The following is a 25,889-nucleotide window of genomic DNA, read 5'->3' on the forward strand; positions in this document are numbered from 1 at the left end:
CCCACCACAGGTATAGAAATCTGCTTTCTAGTGTTGGAAGTCTGCAGATATACCGCTGTGTCACTGGGAGGAAGATCAGTGATATCTTCTCAATACTTATGTTTTATATTTTATTATAAACTGCCTGGCATGGCCAGCTGGTTAAGGCACTCGACTCGTAATTCGAGGGTCGCGGATTCGAATACCAGTTACACCAGTCATGGTCGCCCTTTCAGCTGTGGGCGTTATAATGTATCGATCAATCCCAATATCCGTTAGTAAAAGAATACCTCAAGAGTTGGCGGTGAGTGGTGATGACTATAATTAAAAACTAAAAATTAAGTTATGTAAAATAACTTTATTTCTGCAAATGAACTGTAAAGTTACATTAGATAAAAGATCTTGTCAGCTCAGTATAAGAGTTGAACATGTAGTGAGCTCATATTGCCAGGTAACAACACAAGGTGAGCGCTAATATTGACTTAAAATATGGTTATGGAATTATTTGTTTCTAATTACAGTTAATTTTTCTGTACCAAGCATATCAGACAATTTCACTTGTAAGATTCAGATACTTTGAAAAAAGACAAGAGGGGAAGTAATAAATAATAACCTTCCATGAATCTTTTCACCATAAATTGTTGTAGTTACCAGCGTACTTCAGACACACAGTGTAGAAAAGGAAATTAAGAATCTAAACATCAACGCTGTGTGATGATTTGTTTCGCGAGTAAGGTGCACTTCAAATATAAATGAATTTGAAAAACAAATTACACGCATACGTTAATATAAACACAAGTTGATTCTAATAGGATCTTATTCATATGCATTTAGTTGAAAAATAAATAGTTGCACTGCACATATCTACTCAGATTTCTTAAATAAAGCATGAGCGTTGATCGGAATTTGTAACAATTGAGTTTATCCTTGCAATAAAAAAATATATAATTCACATTAAAAAAATTAGATTGTACTGAAAAAAAAATTCGTTTCTGAACTGCGAATATTCGAAAAGTATAAACCAGTGTTGTAAAACATGCTTTAATCAAAGTAAGCACAGTTTGCTTCAATACACTTTTGGCAACGTGTAACGATGCTGTTTATGCCCCTAATGTTCAGAGTTTTATGGGTAATGAACTCCCTGACAGCTTCTTTCGCAGCTGTCTGGTTTTGAAAGTGTTTATTGTTCAAAAAGTTATCAAAGTGCTTGAAAAAATAAAAATCTGTAGGAAAATGGTCTGGGGAATAAAGTAGATGAGGTAGAACCTCGATTCCCAGTTTGCTTAATTTTTGGAGCGCCACCTTGACAGGTCTCATAAAGCCGATTTTGTTGATCTTTAGTTAGCTCATGCTGAACCCATTTATCCAACTTTTTCATCTTTCCAATCGCACTCAGATGATTGGGAACGCTTCGAGTCTGTCTCAACTGCTTTTTTTAATGTGTTTTCATCTAAGAATGACTTCCTTCTATGACCTTCGTAGTCTTCAAGACTTTCATCACCTTTGGAACCAACGCAGAACTGTACGTTCAGTAACAGATCCATGGCCGAATGTCTGGTTGGTTAACGTTCCGTGTAGTGTCGGTCGCTTTTCGTCCAAGTTTGAAGTCGTAGAGGAAAATCAGACGAAAGTCCTTTTGTCCATGCTGCCTTGGGGTTGCGAAACGTACTCTGAGTAGAGTTGACACAGCAGTAATTAAGACATCTTGTAAGCGACATACATTAGATTAAACTAACTAACCAACGATAAGTTACTCAATATTAAGTTTTTAAATGTCATTGTGAGATTTCCGAACTTTATTTCCAGACAACCTAATATCTGTGAAATGTTTTATAAATTTAGAATATTTCCGTAATTTGGTTCTGTAAAATTGTGATTCTTAATGAAACGCTCGAAAATTTACTCCGGGAATTTGGACTACTTGAGCGCATGCAACTATCTTAAACTTGATAAATAATCTGGTTTATCAGTATGCGTTTCTTTGTTTTCTCTTTGCGGCACATTAACAGTTCACAATGTATGTAGGTTAGCTTCAGTAATATCTCAACGGTTTAAGATATTGAACATTTACGACAAATATTTGGTTTGCAATTTCTGTATTTTGTTTATATTTTACTTAGCATCCTATTATAAGTTTAGGAACAGTTCTATGTCTATTTTGACGATCAATGTATACTGATTCTCTAAAGTTCTGAATATGTTAAAAGTATGAATTAGAAACTGAAAAAAATATTATTCTTTAATCAGTTGGAGATTTTTTAAAAATCAGTGATAAGATTAAAAAGTTTCAACTGTTTTTGTTTTCAAGCTGGCAAATACCAGAAGTAGGTTTTATTTAATATAATAATTTTTATCTGGATTTTGAGACACTTGATTTCCCTCGTGTGACTCAGACATTCATGTGTCCATGATTCTTATCTAGCTTTATTATTGTATTATTCTACCTTACATAATATGAACAGCGTAAACATTCTAGTAGCATATGTGTATAAAACTGAAAATCAAAATTTGTTAATACCTTGGTTTTGAATTTCCAGAAACTCTTACATAATTTAGTTAGTTTGTTTGGTGTTTCCATGGATAGTTTGTTTTTTTGGAATTAAGCAAAGAGCTTAATATCAAATGAGCTATCTGTACTTTTCCCACCATGGGTATCAAAACCCGATTTCTAGCAGTGTAAGTCTGCAGACATACCACTATATAACTGGGGAAATTTTATAGAACAAAGCTACATTCGGCTATCTTTTATGTCCACAACAACGAATATAATCTTAAATTTTAGCTTTGCAAGACCAAAAGTTTATGATTGTACCATGTGTTAAGAAGTTCAAATAAAAACTGGGCAGTACAAAATAAACTAAACATTCTTGATTTGTTTATTTCATTTTTACGGACTGGATATTTCAAGTTTCTCAAAACATTATAAATGAAACAACGTCAGTGCGTAGCTATTCTGTAAAGGATCCTAAATTTGGAGGTATCCCTCATCAGGGTAAAACAAAATACAACCGTAATTTTTAATGCACTGGTATATTAAAAGTATGAAATAGAGGGTTATGTAAAAAATAACCAATTTTCACGTGTATTTATGCATGGATATTTGTAGGTACCATAAATAAAAAAATCGTGCTGCAGAATGCCGCTTTAAAAATCATGAAATTTGTAATAACTTAGTTTTTGTGATGTTTTACTAAAGTGGTACCTAAATAAACCTTATATAATTAATTGTTTGCAATACTGTATGATTAAGTTATATTATTCATATGATTAGTCTGGAATTGTAATGAAACGTACCATTTCTAGATATTCTTTTAAATTTACACCCTAACAATACTTATAATATTTTATCGTTTAAGGTTCTGATGCATTATTATCTCCTAAGTCCAAAAATTGGTTGTAAAATATTAACATTATGCATGTTATTAAACATGGATATTTAAATTTTACCATTGAGAAAAAAAGTCATCCAAAAATTTGCGTCCTAAATCACGAAACCAGCAATAACTATTGTGATATCTTCACAAAATTTGTATAGATGTGAAGATTAATGTAGGATATATTTTATATGATCATGCTTAACAGCCAACGTTTCATGTCAACTTATACAAGGTTTATGTTTTCTCCTCTGCTCTTTATTGGCCATCAAGTCTTGGCTGGAGCAGTTCCTTTTTTTCGGGCTAATAATCTCTAATACTTTAATCGCTCCTTTTACTCTGATGAAACTTAGGCTTACTCTTCATTGTTCTGCCAATACATTAGTCAGACTCAATGGCATTCCCATTGAGATGATGCACCATGTCTCTCATGTCTCTTTTATTCTGATTATTTTCAATTGGATTTGACAGGAAAATAGTTATTTGATGCTTGGTGCAAGGCTACTGTCCTACTTTTTCTAAGCTGAGAAGGGTCCTTAGATTTCTTTTAATTATCAACCAATTGTTTTCAATAACTGTCTTTATAAGGTTTTAGAGAGGATAGTTAATTCTCGTGTTGTTTGGTTCCTTCAATCAAACAACCTCTAGTTGCCTATCCAATGTGCATTTCACTAAGAGTGATCCACAGTGTTTCATTTTATTTGACTTGAAACATTGATTATTGAAGCTTTCCTAAAGAAAATATCTTACATTTGTTTTTTTATCTTGACGAGACTTGTCATACTATGTCAAGGTAAAGCATTCTGTGTGTCCATCAACCACTATTATTCGTAATTTTTCACTTGACAGGTGATTCCAAATCTATTCATTCACACAGGAATTTGGATCATCTCAGGCTGTGTCTTAAGTGTTGTCACTAAACAACTTCCTCCAATAATTGCAAATGGTCTCTATGTCAACAATTTTTACTTTTTTGTCAGTCATTAAACATACGGTTTATTGAGTAGCAACTTGAGTATGCCTTTATTCAACTGTTGAAATGGACCATAGCAAATGTATTAACATTTTATTTCTACAAAAAGCATTTGCATTCATTTTTGCCTTCAACAGGGTTTACAGTCCTCACGTGATCTCCATATCAGTGAGGTTTTCCAGTAGTTCTTTAGGCAAAGTTCTTGGGACTTATGTTTTAGCATAAGCTATTTCTTTTGTTACATCAAGCATTTTTGTCTCATGTGTACACGGACACTGAACATCTTCTGTGTCTTCTCTTCCACCTCTTGAGTAATGGATTGATGTTCTGTGTGGAAAATCTATTGTATCCTTATACTTTTTAAGTTGAACTATGGATCTCTGGTTTATGGTTCTGTCAGGCCCCCTTCCTAGACATTGTTGGATCCTGCTTATCATCTAGGACTTCAACTCTCTACTGGGGCCTTCCACACTTCGCCAGTCTAGAGCCAAAACACTAAGTTCCATGAAACTCCATCACACCTCCATTCTTTGAAATATTTTTACAATGTTCTACCAAGCTTGAATTCTTGCCACAGGATTCCACCTAGGGATTGCGTTTTTCTTCCTCAGTGAGCTATGCTCTTTCAGAATATACAGTCTGCTATTCCTTCTTTTGGCCTTTATATCCAGGCACAGCTGATGGAATTGTGTCATCGGGTGATGTTGTTGACTCAAACGATCAGCCCATCTTGCCATGGCTCGTTATCATCACCACCTGTTACCTTTTGAAAAGTCAAATGAGGGAGCCAAATACTACCAATTGGTAATACCATGTTTTCTTTGTGAAATATCTTTAATCTATTTTTCGATTCCAGTTTTTTGATAGTTAGAAATCAGATAATTCTGTGGGCCTTCCTGTGGCAGAGCGATGAGTCTGCAGACTTACAACACTAGAATCTACCCATGACGGGTCGAGCGCATATTGCCCATTGTGTAGCTTTTTGTTTAATTACAAATAACATCAACTGCCATCTTTTATTGTGATTCCCTACATGATACACTTTACAGTTTCTATCTTTAATTATTAGTTGTATACCACTTCTCTTGCTCTGAATTACATAAAAGCTAAGCATTATAATAACTTTACTATTTACACTGAATCTCTTGGCTTTCTACTGACCCTGGAAAAATGTAATATAAGTTCTCTTATTTCTCCATCTCCAATTTCTATCCCGTTTTGCTGGATACCTGGCAGATTGGCATTTCTGTATATCTGGCCATGTCGGTATTCGTGAGAAGAAATAACCCATGCCATAACTAAGCACATTTTCTGGTACTGTCACAAACTTGCTCGTTCCATTTATTAACTATAGTCGTGTGATCAGAGCATGGATTAGCGCCAGTTAGCAGTCGATTTGAGAGAGCAGCTTCATAACAAGCATACCAAGATTAAACCCACTTTTATTTTGGCTGTTTAGTTTTTGTAAAAATCACAAATAGGAAGCTGTCTTCGCTAGACTATGTATTAGCGACAGTTTTTAACTCCGCTTTTTCTTTTATCTGACCACAATACATCGATGTGAAGCCTTTTTGATGATCAAGTTACAATAGCTGAGTTTTTACTATCGTGCTTCATTATCACTCTGAGTGGAAGCACCATTTTAGACATGTACTTTCTGTGGTTTTACTTCCAAATGTTGAGTGATGTCATTGACGATAGGGAAATTGTTAAACATCATTGTGTTTTCAGCTATTTACCGGACCATTGGCCTTTTTACACCTATTTGAGATTTTTGGACATTTTTTTAGTTTTAAACTTACATCTATTTGCTTTTTATAAAGTTTTACCTTTTATTCTTATGTTTCTCGCAGTTGTTTGATGCAGACAGCCATGTTGCTTTGAGCTATAAGACAACAAACAACTAAACCGATCAAAAGATAATGTGAAAAGAGTGGCTTGTTGAAGTCGGTATTCTATTCAAAAGATGCAGCGCCAGTAAATATCGAGGACCTAACACGCCTCTGCTCTTACAATGAATGCACTGGTGTACAAAGCTGCTTTTGTCGTGCTTCGAGCCTCCAGTGTACAGAACTCTACTCATGTAATGGAAAGAAATGTGATAATGCAAATGATTTGATTATGGACTCTGACAATGATGATATATAAATAGCTTTTTGCACTTGTTTGTCTTTGAGTAAGGAATAATAAAATATGTTATTAAGCTTGCATTTTTTTCTTCATAAAAACAGAAGTGTACATATAGAACTGATGATATTATTGTAGATTTAGCAACTTTGGGTAAAATATATGTCATATATATATATATTGTGTGCATGTATATATATATATCCATATGTAGTAACATGTCAAAACAGATTAATTATTTCACAACCATTTTTGTTGGACTCAGGAGATAATAACACATCAGATACAACTAAATATAGTTGTATTTTTCTACCAGATAGAACCTCAAACAATGAAATATTATAAATAGTGTTAGGACGTAACTTTAAAAAATATATAAAATGTTCAGCGTATTTCATCACAATGCCAGACTAATCAAATTAATAATACTGTCATACGGTATTAAAATACATCACATAAGCTTCAGTTTGGTACCACTTTTGTTAAATATTATTAAACTGACAGAGTTTACTATATTCATGATTTTCGAAGCTGCATTCTGCAGGATATATGTTTTGAGTAGAGTGATGTTGGATAGTGTGATAAATTTATTGATATACATTTATTCTGATATATTTAGATATACATGTTACTTATATTTTTAAATCTGTACTGCTTATTCACTAAATTTGTAGAACATTTAGAGTGTGAGAATTAACAAAGTACTATGTGCTAATGTAAAATACCAATATTGTTTCCTTAGCTGAAATTTCTATAACATCTCCTCTCAACTTTATAAAAAAGTAACCAACGCACTGTGGAGAGACAGTTTATAATTGTCGGTTTGCTACATTTAGTATGCTATAAAACTCGCAAACTAACTATGGTAAATGCTTATTAATCGGAAAAACTACAAATATTTGACCAGACACTTTTATAGATTTCAGAGAACTGTCTTTGGACGTTAGTATTTCTACGAATAGATTGCACAACGTCCATGAAAACACTCACGTTTGAAGGGTTTGTTTATTTTCGGAATTTCGCACAAAGCTACTCGAGGGCTATCTGTGCTAGCCGTCCCTAATTTAGCAGTGTAAGACTAGAGGGAAGGCAGCTAGTCATCACCACCCACCGTCAACTCTTGTGCTACTCTTTTACCAACGAATAATGGGATTGACCGTCACATTATAACGCACCCACGGCTGAAAGGGCGAGCATGTTTGGCGCGACGGGGATGCGAACTCGCGACCCTCAGATTACGAGTCGCACGCCGTAACACGCTTGGCCATGCTGGGCCCGTGTGAAAGGATAGCTAGCAACCCGTTAAGCGTACTGTACTGATATAAACTCAAACATAATTTACTCATCGTGAACTGTGGATAAAATATTCACTTCCAGACAAGACGGAAGACTCATGTTTGCAAGTTCATATTTTTTATATAAATCATTTTTGTATAAATTATTATTATAAATTGCATTATTGTCTATGTATACTAAAATACATTTGTGTTAAAAAATAAAAATGTTTATCAATATTGCTGGCAAACATCTTAAATTTAATAAATATCTTTATTCAATTAACTCCGACATTAAAATTTCTGCTATTTGAAATCGTAATGCATAACGTATTACATTGGAGACTTAACCAAGATAAATTATAATACATAACGTAATATTGTGGGATCGAGTCACAGAACTGAATCAGATACAAAATATTTTTGTAAAGTAAAATTCATATCATGATTCAGTTTATAATTATCAGTGTCAACAAAATTTTATCATATCTGATTATCAAGGTTTTGTAGAATTACTCGCCCTCGAACAACTTGAAAGATATAACAAAAGTGATTTTCTTGAAATTGTGAAATTTTTAGAAATAGACGTTAATAAATCAATGGGAAAAATGAATTAAAAGCGTATTACTGAAATATTAATAGATGATTTATTGTCTCAGGAAGCGTTTGAGGAATACTCTTGTGTCTCTACTAGCCAATTAAAGTTGAGTGATAAAGATCAGTTAATAGTTTTGTTAAAATTCAAACAATGCAAGCCCGCATCGAAGGTGAAAGAGGAAATAAACGTTTCGAGGCTGAACAAGATATTGTCAAAGTGAAAAAGAAGAAGTCCGTATCGAAGACAAAAAAGAGCAAGCCCTTATTAAAAGTAAAATAGAAGGTAAACAACTAGAGATCGAAAACACTAGTTTCAAAGCCCAGAAAAAATTAGGCTGAAAGAAATGGAAATTACACTCAACTTAAACTTATTTTTGATCGATGGTGTAATTCTATGCATGTTGGTAACAGTTACGACTAACTAAGACAATTATGTCTAATTGAATAACTTGAACATTGTACAAGGGACGATCTCAAACTCACTTGGATGAAAGAAAGTTGAAACACTACAGGAAGCAGCTGCCTTCTCCGATGATCACATTTTAACACATAAAACCACTTTTCATAAAAATAAATCCCTACCATTTCAACAAAAACTGTGTCTGCTCAATCAAATAAAGTTCAGGATTCTTTTAAAAAATCTAGCTATCGAAGCTATTATACAGTCGGGATAAGACTTCAAAAAATCATCAAGGCTTTTTGTCCAGTTTTGTAAAAAAATTTGCTATGTTATTCCAATTGTTGTCATTTGAAAAACAAAAATAAAAAAAGACAATACGCAGTGCCATGTTAATCCAATAGTTGCCGTTTGGAAACAAAAAGAAAAGGAAGCAATACCCAGTGCATTTGTATCTTCATATGGATAGAGCGTCATCGGATCATCCGATGCGTTGATTTGGCTACTTAGAGGAATTTAGACCTGTTGTGTCAGTTGATTTTGCGTATGTGATAAATGACATTGCTAATCCCACACCAGTACGTATTATATATGATACTGGGGCAATTCAATCATTGGTTTTAGTAGGTATATTGCTTTTGGATTGGATTTTTTCCACTAGTGAGTGTTATTGCTCAGGGTTTGAGGGTGTTTTTGTTAATATTCCTATTTGTAATATTTATTTTACATCAGATTTGAGGTTACGTTTACACAAAGATGATATGCCAATATAATTATGTTTTTATGTTATATTGTTAGAACTATTTCTTCAGTGTATGCATTACATTCCACAAGATTTCAAAAAAGCATAGCAGAGCACAAAATAATTAAAAAAAAACTTAATCAAAAAATAGGAGAAGAATTAGAATCATTTTACTACAAGCTAACAAAAATTCAAATTTTCTATATTCAACAAACACTGAAAAAAGTTATAATTTCGGTAGTGGAAACATTCCGGTAACCGACATCATAGCTTCCATAGAAGAGTAGTTTACCATTAAAAATTAAGGAAAATAAAAAATCGAGACCACAGGTTTGACATCAGCAATCTGAACAGAATGAATGATGACGACCAGAATAAACTTTTAGAAACACTTATTTACAAAGGAAGAGAAGTATATATTTCTAGGCTACCTAGACTTCTACCACACTTAATTTTAAAATTAGATGCTAAAATATTTCTTGTATACTAATCATTTAAAACCATAATTCAAACAAAATAATAAAACTATAGATCGACTAAGATATTACAAATCATTAAACCATATTCTATTACTGAAAAATGGGCCTGGCACGGACAAGCGTGTTAAGGCGTTCGACTCGTAATCCAAGGGTCGCGAGTTCGAATTCCGGTCGTACCAAACATGCTCGCCCTTTCAGCCGTGGGGGCGTTATAACGTGACGGTTAATCCCACTATTCGTTGATAAAAGAGTTGCCCAAGAGTTGGCGGTGTGTAATGATGACTAGCTGCCTTCCCTCTAGTCTTACACTGCTAAATTAGGGACGGCTAGCGCAGATAGCCCTCGAGTAGCTTTGCGCGAAATTCAAAACAAACAAACAAACAATTACTGAAAGATTCATTTTAAATAACTACAAAATAAATAACTCCATCGAAATAACATGAAATTAGATATAAAATTATACACTAATATTCTGTAACCCAATTAAAACAAAAAATTAATAAAAGGCATGAGATTTATAACAAAATATAAAAATAATATAAAATTTTAACATTATCATAACAATGAAAATACGGATGGATGGAAAATATATTATTGGAAAATCCTCTCTTCTAAAACCTAATATTGATTGAAATTATATAACATAGAATTTTAAATAAACTATATTTCAAAGAAGTAGTAAATAAAAATAACAAATTATCTAATTAAAATTATAACAATATAAACTACAAAATGATTGAAGGCTATTCAACATTATAAGGTTTACATTTTATTTCAATGCATAAACTGAAACTGAATTTTGATGTTTTAATAATTTTTAGTTAAGAACAACATTAACTATAGGAATCGATACTTATCTTGCAGTCTTTTAATAGACTTTGATAAGGAAAATTAGCTGCTCATATTAAAACAGAAACTTATATAACAACAATTGCTTTAAATTATATTGTAGCTAATTAATATAAACAATTTAAATATTGTTCTAATGTATATTTGTAAATTCTAAAATCTCCTATACATTACAACCATTCTTTATAAACATATTTAATTACATTCCCTTTTTTAACTCACAAAATTTCATGCCATTTCAAATTTATTGTTCTATCATAAATAACTCCAAGATATTTAATTCAGTTTACCCGAACTATGTTAATATTACAGTGTTTATCCTAACAGTTAGGATTTCACATTTTCTTTATTTGAGGATATAGTATTCTCCTATGAAGATGATACACTGAATTGAATACCGTTTGTATGCTGAGCTAGAAATATTTCACTTGTATCTATAATAGTTTGAGAACAACTATTTGCACATAAAATAAATAAATCGGGAGTTAAAAGAGGAAGTTTATCACTGGAACTCGCTAACCAAAAAATAATGTTTTAGACAGTTAACAATATAAACGTCCATCTTAATAATACCTTAATAAAGAAGTTTAAATGATGTATCACTATAGAAACAGGCAGAAGCTCTCCATTAAAATTAAAACTACTAAATAATAATAGTGTACAAGATAGTCACGAAATAGATACAAGTTGCTATAATAACTCTTAATGTGTTAAATTTAAGATATATAATGATAAAACATACTAGTATAAACAAAATTAAACATAAAATATTATTCTATTATTCTAATACAAACATATTATGATCCTCCAATATTATGAATTGATGTAACTGGGGTAAGTATACAAGTTTTAAGGTTGGAGCAATAAAACTAACTGAAAACAAATCTTATTTGAAAATGAAAAATATTCCTGTTTTATTAACGTAATCTCAAAGTAGGAATACATTACGTTTTAAAAAATGTTATAGTAGTATATCAACAACGACAGTAGTTACTAAAGAATAAAACACTGGCTCAGATAATATTTATCTATTACTTATTCTTCGTATCCCTTTCAAAACCATGCTTTGTAAACGGAATTCTTACCTTTGATCTTCCATAGTTCATCATTAGTTAATACGAACCAAGCGGATTAGAACATGCAGAGCAACTAAATAATTAGTAACTGTTTACTATAAGGTAATCGAAAGCTTTTATAACAAGAGAAAGTGAAACAAATCAACTTCATAGATCTGGAAAGCCTTACATAGTCATGAAAAACAATATGATTAGTAAGAACAACTTACGATTTGTGACTAAGATTAACACAAGTTAACGAAAGTCGAAGACGAAAACAGCGATAGCTTAATAAACCACGAAATGCTAGAAATCGAAAACAAAACCGATAATAAATAACAATAAACAGAAAAAATGTAAAACTTAAGCCAAAAATATAAGAGAGTGAAACAAAGGTAAAATAGAAATGGAAAGAGCTAGTGACTGGACACAATTAGTTAGGAAAAATAGATCAAAATGATAAAAAATTTTGACAACATGAATACAAATAGTTCAGTGTAAGTAAGACGAAATAAAGAACCATTTATTTATTTTAATCACAATTTTAAGATTTACAATTTAGTCACCATTTAAATAATACAAACGCTTACAATACTTTTTGGGTTCATAACGTTATATTTGACGCTCTTACAACCTATTTAAATTGCGAAAAGTCTTTGAAATAACTTAAAGAAATTGTGGTATATCAGAAGTACTTTTACAGGTGTGGAGTTTGTTTGTTTTGAATTTCACGCAAAACTATACGAAGGCTATTTGCGCTAGCCGTCCTTAATATAGCAGTGTGAGACTAGAGAAGACGCAGCTAGTAATCAACACCCACCACCAACTCTTCGGCTACTCTTTTACCAACGAATTGTTGGATTGACTGTAACATTATAACGCCCCCACTGCTGAAGGACGATAATGTTTGGTGTGACAGGAATTAGAAATCGTGACTTTCAGTTTACGAGTCGAGTGCCTTGAACCACCTGGCCATGCCGGGCCAGGTGTGAAGTTACATAGTTTTCTAGGATAGGACACTATTATGAGAGTAGGGAAAGTGCGGCACATCAACATTAAACCTACAGTTGTTGAGTTAGCAGAGTTTTCTACTAAGTACAGTTCTGACAAGTATTAAAGTTTCTCTTCTTATAAACATACACCATTCTGAGAATGAAGAAACCACAGCAGACTAAACGAAACTATGTAATTGAGTGGTTGACGTTGATTAGATAATAAGACATATTTAAAGAAACTTATAATTTTGGTAGTTGGTATACCTTCTGCGAGCAACCTAAATTATAAGAGTAAAAATATACTTAGGAAATCAAAACAAATACTATTTGTTCTTTTGCAATAAGGTAGATTTATAGGAGAGTCAAAGGAAAATATAATTGGTTGGATAAATGAAAAGTTTTTCATTGAAACAAACTGCAAAAGAGAAATAATCAAATACTCAAAATATTGATTAGAACACATTCTGAAACGTATGGTTTAAATGTAACATTTTTACAAAATGGCTCCAATCCATTGAGTTTTCGTATTTTAGGTGCTTTGAAATTTGCTAGAAATTGCTTTTTTTTAGTATTATCTTAGTTTGAATGTTGGAGCCTATTACAGAAATGTTATGCTCCTGATAAGAGCGTAAATCCGAAGCATTCAACAAATAAAACTACTTTAAAAGATCTTTGGGGGTTCATGATCGTTTATTTACTGATAATTACAACATATTTCACCACCATATATTATTACAATAGCATTTATTAATTAACAGCATTTATAGTTAATTATTCCAAGCTACTGTGATAAAATTATTAATAGCTCCTTCTAATTTTTACTTTTGTTATATTTTCATAGCATGAATGCTCATATTACGGTTTCACAGAATGAATAGTTATACTAAGTGGTAAAATATAATAAAGTCGACAAAATAACATTAAACCCACATCTGGCTTTTGGTAACTTCTTCGACTATCAGATTCATTGGAAGCTTAAATATACCATTGTAGTCAGTATTTGCTCGTGTAACATTGGCTAATCTCGATTATTTTTATATTCTAAAAGACATCAAAAGAAACAGCATGTGCTGTTGGCTGAGATAACACGTGAAAGAAGACTAATGTTCTTATTGAGTAGAAGCTTAATAAAGCCATAATAATTGAGTATTAAGATTCACATAATTGATTCTTCTTAAGCTTAGCAATGCTAGATTGTTTTGTGTGTGAAACGTGTTTATTGAGCGCGGTTATAAAGGAAGGCTACATTTAAAAGGATTATATATTGAGAATTACGTGTGTCGAGAATCATAGGTTTTACCAAAGATAGTTTGTACAAAGTACAGGATATTTCAAAACTTGTCATAGTAGATGCTTATCTCGTCTGCTCAGTGTTCGTGATCCTTGCATATCTTTACACCGGCACGCATCTTATTTAAATTACACAGGTCTGCGATGGCTTTATTATCTGAAATTTTTACTTCTTGTACCGTAATTCCTGTACGCTGAATCCATAAAGGATATCCATCACATTCGCATCACGTATAATGTTGTTTACAAAACGTCATGTGTAATGTGAATAATTTTCATTGGAATTGAGCACATTTTGCAATGTTTAAAATGTTGATAACCACTGGCTATAGATCTCCCTACACCAGTCATGAAGTGTAAGTCTTAGCAAACGTTCTGAAGCCCACGAGAAACGTACCGCCGGTATATAAACGGTAACAGAATGGTAAGTCATATCTGCATAGTATTTGTTTATGCATGCATTTTGACATAATGCTTTTGTTTTCAAGATTAGTTATTCGTAGCTACGGCAATAAAAGGTTTTGTAAATGACCCAAACATATTCAATTTGTGGTGAAATTTTGTTGTACCTCGGATTAGGAAATTTACTTTGGATGAGCAGTTCGAAATGGCAACGAAAAACGTTGAAAAAGAAGCATGTATGCGTGGATTGCCTTTAAACATGTTATTGACATTTTTAATGAAACAACAATAACCTAAATTATAAAAAATATTGTCAATAACATGCCCGATAAATTCAAAAGTTAGGCTGTAATTTAATCGTGAAAGTTCATTTTTTTACACTCACACTGTTTCCCTGAAACTCTCAGTGCCGTCAGCTAAAAACAGAGATAAAAGGTTTTATCAAGTCATACACACACACAAATAAGAATGAATGAAGATGCATATTCATTTGACATAAACACACACACAAATAAGAATGAATGAAGATGCATATTCATTTGACATAAATGTTCTTCCCATTTCTGCGGTTGGTATTTTTGTTCATTGTGATAAACAAAATAATAACAAAAGACAAATAAGAAAAGTAAACATTGGTTATATTTGTAAGGCAGCTTATTTAGTTAAGCAGTAAAAATTGATATTGAAAGCCATTATATCATGGCTAAACTCTTTCGAATAGAACATACAATATCCAACATGTCTTTCAGAACATTTTGTTCGCCTAAATTAAATATTTGTACATGCGGGAATTTCTTTATAATTAACTTATATGTTCTGTGTGATTTATTTAAATCGAAAATGTTTGAATAAAAAAAATGTAATAAGATGATGTAGAGAAGCGTATCTGTTTACTAATTCGTAACATATAAATACCACGACAGCAGAAACATTAGCTTTTATAGATCTTACCAAATCATTCGGCATCATTGAAATAGATTTAGAAACACGACAGCTCCATGATAATGCAGTTTCGCTGTTTATTTCTATCTTGTGGAGAAGTATTAATCAACAAGCTGCTCATTGATAAAGATAGAATTCTATTTAACTTAATTGGTAAAATACTGTACAAATCTTTTAAATGTAAGTACAGAAATATTACTCAAATGAACACAAACCATTTTATATTTTATTTGTATATATTTAAGTGGTTTTGTGAACACAAAAACTTAGCTCATTTCGTATTATAATAGCAAAAATTGGAATGCGATTAATTAGTTTTTCTATAAAATATTTTACTGATTAACTAATTTTGATTAGGAAAACTGTTATAATTTCCTTTCTTGCACAAAAGAATCAAAATTATTTTGTCAAGGTAAGTATTTCTTTTTATTTTCTCGAAAAGCAAATATACCGGTGAATTTATACCTTTCTGTATTCCTATAAACGCCTTCTTATTATTTTTAAATACCCAAAACTAGTCACGCAATTTATTCTTATGTTAAAAGACCAATCAGTCCTTAATAAATTGTTAGTATACAAATAAGTTAATGTAATAAATATTATATACAACTTGAGCCTTTCAGAAATTAATAAATTTAGTAAGATACAAACTTTATAAATTATTTAGTACGGTAAAGTTGAAACACTAATTTCATAAGCATAATTAAAGTGAGTGTATGCATAATTACATGACAGTATCATGATCACAGTAAGAATTAGTGCAATTACATGACTTCTCTACACATATGATTTCTACTGTTGAAAATCTATCAACTGCTGGCTGATACAACGAAACACAAATTGCAGTTTGAAACAGCTTTTGTGAAGTACAGTTGAATTACAACTGAGAAGGAGTACAAAAAAATTGAAAGGCTGGTTGGTAAAATCTGTCAGTATCGTTATTTTACGCAATTATAGTTGAGACGAAATCAAAGGTATAGTTTTTATTGTAGCAAATAATAAATAATCTTGTAAGATAGTTGCTTAATATATCGCTCTCCAGATGAAGGAATATTACTTGTGTTTATTGTAAGAGTGAAATGAACCTATTAATTTTTTTTTTCTGCTAGAGACTCAGAATTATGTTTTCTAGAACAACTATTAAGTTTTCGTTTATCTCTCCGTTAGTGGTAATTGTTAGATAAACACCCGTGTATTAGCTATCACTAGACAAAAGACTATTTTTATAAATTATAATGAACTCACAAAGTCAACCAGGGTTTTTTGAAGTAGTTATTTTAGTGTTTTTACTCTAGAAATTATTATTGCATATATAAACAAAACTTTCAGTGGCCAATTTTTATTTTCTGGAACAATCACTGAATGGAGGTTTGAATATTTAAAGAAAAACACAAGTTTACGCTTTTAATGTCTTTGAAATCAGTTTGCGCATTAATTAAAAACCCCATGTTACTTTTATTTAGCTTCCCAGAATATAATTACATAAAATTCTAGCAATAGGTCGTCGAGCTGAGGTTCTTTTAAGCATTTTGTTGCAAAATAGGGAATACAATAAGTAATGAAGAATGTCGGTGGGCTATTGTCTACAGTTCCAGACATATTTGAAATTCTAATTAATATCTAAAACGATCACTTATTTTTAGCGACACAAGCTAATCAATATAACTGTTAAAACATTAATATCAAACTCAAAATTTTATAGAATATGTTATTCTAGTTGGAAGTGATTGATACGATTTTATTTATAGTTATCAAATGAAAAAATCAAACCTGTATTTTACAGTAAGAGCATTCATGTTTTGTGCAAATAACATATGATAGTTTAATATATGTTATTTGACATAATAAACAATCAACGTAGAGGAAAATATTTTGATAAATTCACATAAGGTGAAAATTTATATAACGTAGCGTATATTATGTTTGACTGATCATACTTTGCTCATTAACTTAGAATACATTTTCGAAATATAGCTAAAATGTAACCCCTAACCATTCATTTGAAAGTATACATTATTCCAAGAATATTTAGTGTTCCTGTCCTCGATTTTTAAAGATTGCTTTAATATTTTTTATAGATCTAGCTTAAAAATTATTGACAACTCTATGTTCCTCCTTAAGAAATTTCCAAAATATTTCTAGAAGAATCTTTTGTACTTGTTTACGTACAAGTCTAATGGGAGTATACCAAGTCTAATATTTTACTGACATTTATGTAAAACATTGCTCGTGTATAATAAAACAAATGAAAATAAAACTTACATTTCTTTCAGAGCTTAGCCACAATTTGCTAGTATGGTAAAAAATTATAAAGTGCTTTCAACTCAAAAGAAAGCGCAAAGGTAACATTTCTAAAATTTCGTCTGAACTTTTTTAGTCTGGTGAATTTTGCACAAATCTACACAAGGACTATCTGCATAAAGCCGTCCTTAATTTCGAAGAGACAGATAAGAAAAAAGCAGCTAGTAAACATCACCCATGGCTAACGCTTAAACTACCCTTGATAGACCGAATAATGAAATTTGACTGCCACTTTTATAGCTTATTCACGCTCCTAAAATGGGTCGTATGATTTTTCTTTATTTTTGTGGTCGAAGAAAATGGAACCAAGGAGCTTCAGAATCACCGAACCACATTCGTCCCAACTTTTAACACAAGCACATATATAGAAGATTGACGACCAAAATGTTTATTAAAGATATGTAGTAGGATGTTAGAACAAGATAGTTCATTCTAATACTTAAAAAAAATAATATAATCTATGTTAATTTAGAATCTTCGATTAATACCAGGAATTTGACTGATGTTTAATTACGACATTAATGCATTATTCAACTAAAATATTTCTGTTTATAAATAATGTTCTTAACACACCTTCTCATGAAATACAAGTCATTTTAAGTTTAATAAAAAACCAGGCAAATGCTTTTTTAATCTATTACTCTCAATTTGCATTTTACGAATACTTAAGAAAAGGAGGGCATAATAAAAATTAAAAACAACGTTATAACTTTCTACGAATCAGCACTTTGGGTAAAAATCAATAGCAACCTGATTGTGTGGAATTTGTTTTCTTTTACTTATTATACGATATTTTGATGTTATAATTTTTGCTGAATAAAAGAAAATTTAAAAAGATCTGTAGGAAATTCATAATTTTCAAATCGAATAAATAGTCAATGGTAGAACATTATGCTATTTCATCACTTTTTTCCCACCTATATTATTGTACAGTAACGCTCACTGTGTGATTTTTACCATATCATAATAAGAAATAGTAATGAAATTACGATGGTGAGTTCGAAGAAACTCGAAAAGTAAACAGTGAAATATTTATATATATTCAAAATGATATATATATATCTGAATATATATTCAGATTCTGAATATTATGACTGTAATATCTACCACATCTCACCTGTACTTGAAGTATATTACCTTAAAGGGTACCTCCGAGATTTTCAATCTAGGCCGCTTCCTCTTTACGATATGGTGACTTATGCTATTTTTTTCCACCAAAGGATAATTCAGATCATCTACCTGCACTTAAAGTTGTCAAGTATGAAGTGGCATGAATGACTAATGATATAGTAAATGGATAACATGTAATTTTGTTTCGTTGTTTTATGGTTTGAACAACTTGCAAATTACATGCGTTTGAAGAATTTCTGCGTGACATTAAACTACAGATAAAATTGGGAAATGTTTTGTTCATATGATTGGAATAGAAAAAAGAAGTGATGATTGTTTTGTTGTTATTCTGCAGTGCTTTTCATGTAAAAGAGACTTCTTTACCTGTATAAATAAGAATATAGCAGGAATTCGGCTGTTAGTTGAATGTTCTAGCACAAAACTACACAATGAGTTATTTGCATTATTTCAACCAAGGAGAATCTAAATACAGATTTTAGTGCTATAAATAAATAACATAATGTTATTTCACAGGGAACCAAAATCCTTACGAGCTTTGATAAAAAATACATTGGTAATGCTAAATTCATAGAATAAAAAGAAAAATTTCGTGACAGACGTTTAGCTTTACAGGAAGATGAACTTCCAAACTGGAGTGTTCAGGGATATTGACATCCCCCTTCGTCGCGCACAATTCATAGCATCCAATCTTGAACCTGGTGAAATATCTCATTTAAGAAATAATTCATCACTGGAAAATCTTAAAATGCTGTACTCACAATGTTAGCGTCTATTTGTAATACAATCATAAGCATTACATTGATCCTGGGCCTAGCAAGCCCAAGTGGTTAAGGTACTAGTAGTTATCTAGCTTTATTAAGCAGCATTCTGTCAGAAGGCAAAACACTTGTGTTGACCTCAGGGAATAGAAGAGAGATGATGGTGTTATAGACACCAGAGACGATGAAATCATAGTTACGGCGACTATCACCAGAGAGATACGTATATTTTGAGATCTGTATGCAAAATCATAGAACTATTTGCCTTTGTAAAACACATATTACGCCTAGTAATAACTTTAGTAACACCATCAGCCTTTTAAAAATAATAATATGTGAAAGCTATAAAATAGCTGTCATAGTACATATAATTATATCTAGACATCGATAATGTCAGTTTAATAGAAACAAAGCAATATTTATTTTAGCCTTGAGTCACACAAAGGAACGTCAGTTGGTATGCATTAGTAATATGCTTAAATAGCCCACACGGCTTGTATGTGTAACACGTTACAAACTTTGTGAACTATATAGCTAAATATGAGAATAAGCATGATTTTCAGGATTTAAAATAAGTATTGTAGGCAAATAAGTTAAAACGCTATTGACTAATCGATGATTCTAGTAACTTTGCTAACATTTTCCATAGTAGCATCATCTACTTATAATAACACAGCACTCCTATAGAAATACATGTAAACGAAAAATATAAACATAAGCTTACAACTATACGCAAACATACAGACTTATCTGTCTTTGTAAAGCACATAAAATATATCTATAAAGACAACCACCCATAAAACATTAGTAGCATTATCCGCCTATAGAAACACCAACCACCCTTTTAACATGTGTGTAAAAGAAAACTATAAAGCTTATATAATTAAAACAACAGATTGTTGTACATTATACCAATACAACAAATGTACTAACACTATCCACTTCCAGAAAGCATGTCATGCAAATTAAATATAAAAGTTAAGACCTTAGAACTAAAAAATTGATAAGGAAGTTTATACATGAAGTGATGTATAACTGTAAAAGTGTTTAAATTAATACCTGCCTCTTTCAAATGGTGTTTAGAAGAAACTAACATGAGTAACAATGTTGTAATAGCTTTACATTTCAAAGAGACAGCCTGTTTGCCAAAATAAAGAGAAACTTAACAAAACTGGAATCACACTGAAAATGAAAGAGCAGTATGAGCAAAAAATGCATTGGTAAATATTTTTTAAAGAACTAAAAACCATATGGTAAGGTTTTCGAAGTATTCTGTGTCAGATAAAAAACTGTGAAAACTGTACTAAATCTATAGATCCACTCAATAAAAAGTTATCGAACTTAGTCAGAAGTATCATGAAGGAAAGCTTTGAAGTTTAATTAGGTAGTGTGATCTCCACTTTAAGGAAATTCATAAAACCAATTCTTTCTTCTATTACTTCCCTCTTCAGTGAATAAAATGGACTTGTGATTGACAAGTAAAATATTCAAACAGCCATCTTGATGCGAAAACGCTACTTGGAATTTTTTTCTCTTCTGGGATTTTACTCAACTGATTAAAATTGAGTGACTATTATCGATTTAAATATTTTAAATTGTGACAGATGATGAAACATTTAAGCCTTATAATTTTATATTGAACAAGTTCTCTATGTTATTCAATATAGACATGATCATGAAAACATAATTAAAACTCAGTCCCTCGTATCTTTAACTGATTCCGAGTATGAAACTACACTTGCACTACAAGTACTCTAGAAATGTGTAGTATCATAACGCAAAAGTATCTTCTAATAACTATTGAGTGTTTGTAAGCCAACATAGTAATAAAATCAATGGAAAAAATATATACTTTTCAATGAAGACGCTTTTTAGGCAGCAGGCAGTATCTTAGTGAATTATTGAGGAGGACAATGGCACAGCTGAAATTGTAAATACTTTTACAAACCGCACTGGTAGAAACATCAGGACTACGTATTTGTGAAAGAGCAGTACAAAACAAATATTTTTATAAACAATTTGAGAAACAAAGGATTATTCGTATCAATAATAATTTTTAACATATTCGTCCTCAGTAGGAAACATTATTTACTAATATATAGAGCCATGTGAAAACGTTAGGACACCCTATGAAAGCCTGTGTATTTTTTTATATTTTTAAATATATAGATATTTAATCTCAATTTCAACAATACTGAGAGATTATAGGAATATAACTAAACAATTAAAACTGAAGAAAAGACTTTTCAAGATATTCTGTACATGTAATTCTACAAAAATGCATAATATAACTGAGGAAAAAGTTAGGACACCCTACCCCCTAATAGCTAGTGTTACCCCCTTTGGCTGAAATTACTGCAGTAAGACGCTTCTTGTAGCCATCTACCAGTCTCTGACATCGGTCTGAAGAAAGTTTGCCCCACTCCTCAATACAGAATTCTTTCAGCTGTGAGATGTTTGAGGGGTTTCTTGCATGTACAGCCCGTTTCAAGTCACCCCACAGCATCTTAATGGCAGTAAAATCTGGGCTTTGACTAGGCCATTCCAGGACTCTCCATTTCTTAATTTTTAGCCAGTCCTTGGTTGATTTACTGGTATGTTTTGGGTCATTGTCGTGTTGCAGGATCCAGTTCCGCTTCAGCTTTAATTTTCTTACAGATGGTCTCACATGATCTTCAAGCACCCTTTGATACACGGTAGAATTCATGGTAGATTCTATATTTGTGAGCTGACCAGGTCCTGCTGCAGCAAAGCAGTCCCAAACCATGACACTTCCACCTCCATGCTTCACAGTTGGTATGAGGTTCTTTTCCTGGAATGCTGTATTTGGTTTACGCCAAACATATCCTATGTTCTGGTGTCCAAATAATTCAATTTTGGAGTCATCTATTCAAAGAACAGTCTTTGTCTACTCTCTCTCTGGCAAACTTCAGTTTAGCCTTGATGTTTCTCTTAGAGAGCAAAGGATTCCTCCTTGCACACATCCCGTGCAAGTTAAACTTGTGCAGTCTCTTTGTGATTGTAGAGGCATGCACTTTCACATCAACAGTAGCCAGAGTCTGCTGTAGGTCCCGTGATGACACGTTAGGGTGTTTGGAGACCTCTTTTAGCATCTTGCGGTCTGCTCTCGGGGTGAACTTGCTTGGACGACCAGACCTGGGCATGTTGGTAGTTGTTTTGAAAGCCCTTCACTTGTTGACTATTTTCCGGACAGTAGAATGGCTGATTTCAAAATATTTTGGGACCTTTTTAAATCCCTTACCAGACTCATAAGCTGCTACAATTTTCTTTCTGAAGGCCTCAGACAGCTCTTATATATACGTTTGTTTGAACCACACAATTTGGATTTAATGTTTCATACCTTATAGTCTGTAATTTTTCTCGAATTTCACTTTAATTTTCAGCTTATCGTGAAGTAATACAGGCAGATAAAATAGACAGTCCGATGAGTGATATTATTTTGCTGTTGCAAAATTAGAGAAAATACTGTTTACTTGATGCAAAACTACACAATGGGCTTCCATCCCTGATCGAATCTTAAATTTTAACAATGGTAGTTTCTTATCACTGATCAACCGGAAAACAGCTAGCTTGTTAAACTTACAAAGATTTTAGTTGGTACATACTCCTCTATTTTACTTACTTTTTTAAAGATTTTTGAACATTTGGTAACTCTGGTAACACTTGGTTAGATATTTGTTGTTGTTCTTAGTACAAAGCTACACAATGGCCTATCTATACTTCGTTTTCCTCGAGAAATCGAATCACGTTTTAGTGTTGTAGTTACGTAATATAACTGTTGACTCTCCGAGAAACTTTCAGGTATTTGAAACGTCGTCTTTTGTGTTTACTAGATAATATACTTCATGAAAAGGTTTTAATGCATTTTAAAATTATTTTAATTTACTAAAGTCTGTGTTAAACATTTTAAGCACATAATTTGTCATCAGTAACACCCTGGTAGTGGAATTATTGACAAAACACACACACCAGAATCTGTCATGATGATCATAAATTATACATAAAATAAAATCAGAAATATTCCAAATACAACAAGTGAAGGAGTAACATCCTAGCAACACCATAATTACTTGATGTAGAAATGAACAAATGGAATTTATGCATTTGATGTGTGACGAGGTAATTAATAGTTAAATTGGAAATTAGGTATGCAATGTAACAACTGTCAGTATAATTCATAGCGTCGTGATTAATATCAGATAATCGGTTGCATTTTTATTTTATTTGTTCAGTTACTAGGGAACTGTTTACCAAAGTATCCAAGGCACTCTTACTTACTTAACGGCTTATAAATTGGGTCAAACATGTAACATTAAGCATAAATCTAAGTCACTCTACAATTGATATTTATTTGAAACAACAATATTTTTGTTGGAGATTTAGGAGGGCAAAAACACACACACATAAACAACCCTAGAGCATGATAACTAACTTGTTAACTGTACATGATCTTACGATGTCTGTAAGAGCAAACTGAATTCAAGAACTAAGACTTGAATTTTCAGAATGATGGACATCATGTCCATCCACCAAACTGAATAAAAAATATAACGAAATAAATCCTAAAAGCCTTTGGTAGTGGTGGTCAGCTTATTATATATTTTATTTTAGGTATAGAGTCACTTTTATATTTCATAAATAAAAGACATTTGTTAGAGTTCCGACTTTCTAATATGATCTGACAAATTAAAAGCAGATTAATTTAGTGTTTTTTTGCTCTTTTAATGTTTTCATATGCTTTAATTTATCTCTTTGTTTGTTTTCTTCAAAAATCATGTATTGGTTAACCAGTACCTAACATCCTTATAAAAATACTAACGGCCAAAATTAATCCACTGAAGTTGTAATGTTAGAAATTCATAAACTTTCCTGGACAAATATCTGTAGTTTTCCAATTAATAAGCTTTTACCATAATTATAGCTTCCGAGACCTATAGCACACTAACTATAACTGTTTCTCCGAATCTTGCGATAACTATCGTTTATACTCATAAGGCAAGATTCTCTAAAATTCACTTGGCAACAATACTCGAAAGCACGCTAGTGTTTTCGTAAAAAAATATATATTATTGATTCTTACACTCGAGTATCTTCTACAAACCTCGAGAACACACGGAGTTCATGCAATACACATTTAATAATATAAGTTGCATACATTTATAAATAATTATACATATTAAACTGAAACAAACACTAATATTAAAGTAATTTTAAATCCGTTACACATACAATGTCACTTATGAGTTTAAGATATAACATTGTTGTTCATGCAAAAATTTAGTTGCAAGATATTTAATTGAGGTGTACTTATTATAGGATGAGTTCAATTTCCTATAATAACCAGACGTCAATTTTACGTTCGTTTGATGTTTGAATGGTAAGACCTATTTGTCTACTCAGCCATCTTGTTTGCTACATAGTACAACATCAGCTTCAACATAGATACCCTATCGTAAAATCAAAGCGATTTTTGGTGTCACTTAGTTTCGAAAAAAATCTCTCTAACTACATGAAAATTAATGAAACTCAGCTGCTGTTCACCAGACAGGGAAAATACATAGATGTTCTAATTTGTGGTAAGTCATTTTTTGCCTCTATTGAAATTAAAGGCTGAAGATGGGCGCCAAATTAGTCGGAAAGTAATAAAATTGCTTTAAAAATAAAAAAAATAAGTAGAATAAATAAATTATTCTCACTATTAAATGCTTTTAATAAAAATAACACCCTTTTAATGCTAATTTGGTGTATTTGGAACAATAATTAAACAGATCTGACATAAATATGAATTCCCGTTTGGGAGTTATGAAAATCTGAACAAGAATGCAGCAATGAGTTCTGGAGACGTTTCTGCCAAGGTTCTGTGTGAGATCTCTACTAATACATATATAGATCACAAACATCAATGTTTCATCTGTGAAAGGAAAGAGAGCTGGCAAAGGTGAACATAAATCATTGTTTCTGATCATGTTAAAATACCAAAAATACAATAGGTGCACAACCAATAAAATAAAACATCTTCGAAAATGTCCAAATCTTCTGATTTACTCAATACCAAAGAAAATAGACTGGTAGCTCTAGCACAAAAAATCAAATACTCAAATTGCACCAGTACACTAACAGAAATTTGAAGCAAAAGTCGCAAGAGAGATAAAAATCAGGGTTTTCTGATTGCAACCTTTATAGCATAGTGTTGCTGTCTGAAA

The 25,889-nt window shown here is 31.8% G+C and overlaps 1 long non-coding RNA gene across 2 annotated transcripts in view; it reads left to right on the plus strand.

Annotated features, from left to right (window-relative positions):
- Positions 1 to 25,889, plus strand: part of LOC143236403 (uncharacterized) — an 81,925-nt gene that overhangs the window by 21,973 nt on the left and 34,063 nt on the right. The window contains exon 3 of one of the 2 annotated variants that reach the window (XR_013019548.1): positions 6,180 to 6,512. The exons of the other annotated variant lie outside the window; for it this stretch is intronic. This is a non-coding gene — a long non-coding RNA (uncharacterized LOC143236403). Of the gene's footprint in view, positions 1 to 6,179; positions 6,513 to 25,889 lie in introns of those variants that run through there. 2 annotated transcript variants of the gene reach the window in all.

This window comes from Tachypleus tridentatus, chromosome 2 (assembly GCF_004210375.1).
Source record: "Tachypleus tridentatus isolate NWPU-2018 chromosome 2, ASM421037v1, whole genome shotgun sequence".
In the NCBI taxonomy this organism is placed as follows: Eukaryota; Metazoa; Arthropoda; class Merostomata; order Xiphosura; family Limulidae; genus Tachypleus; species Tachypleus tridentatus.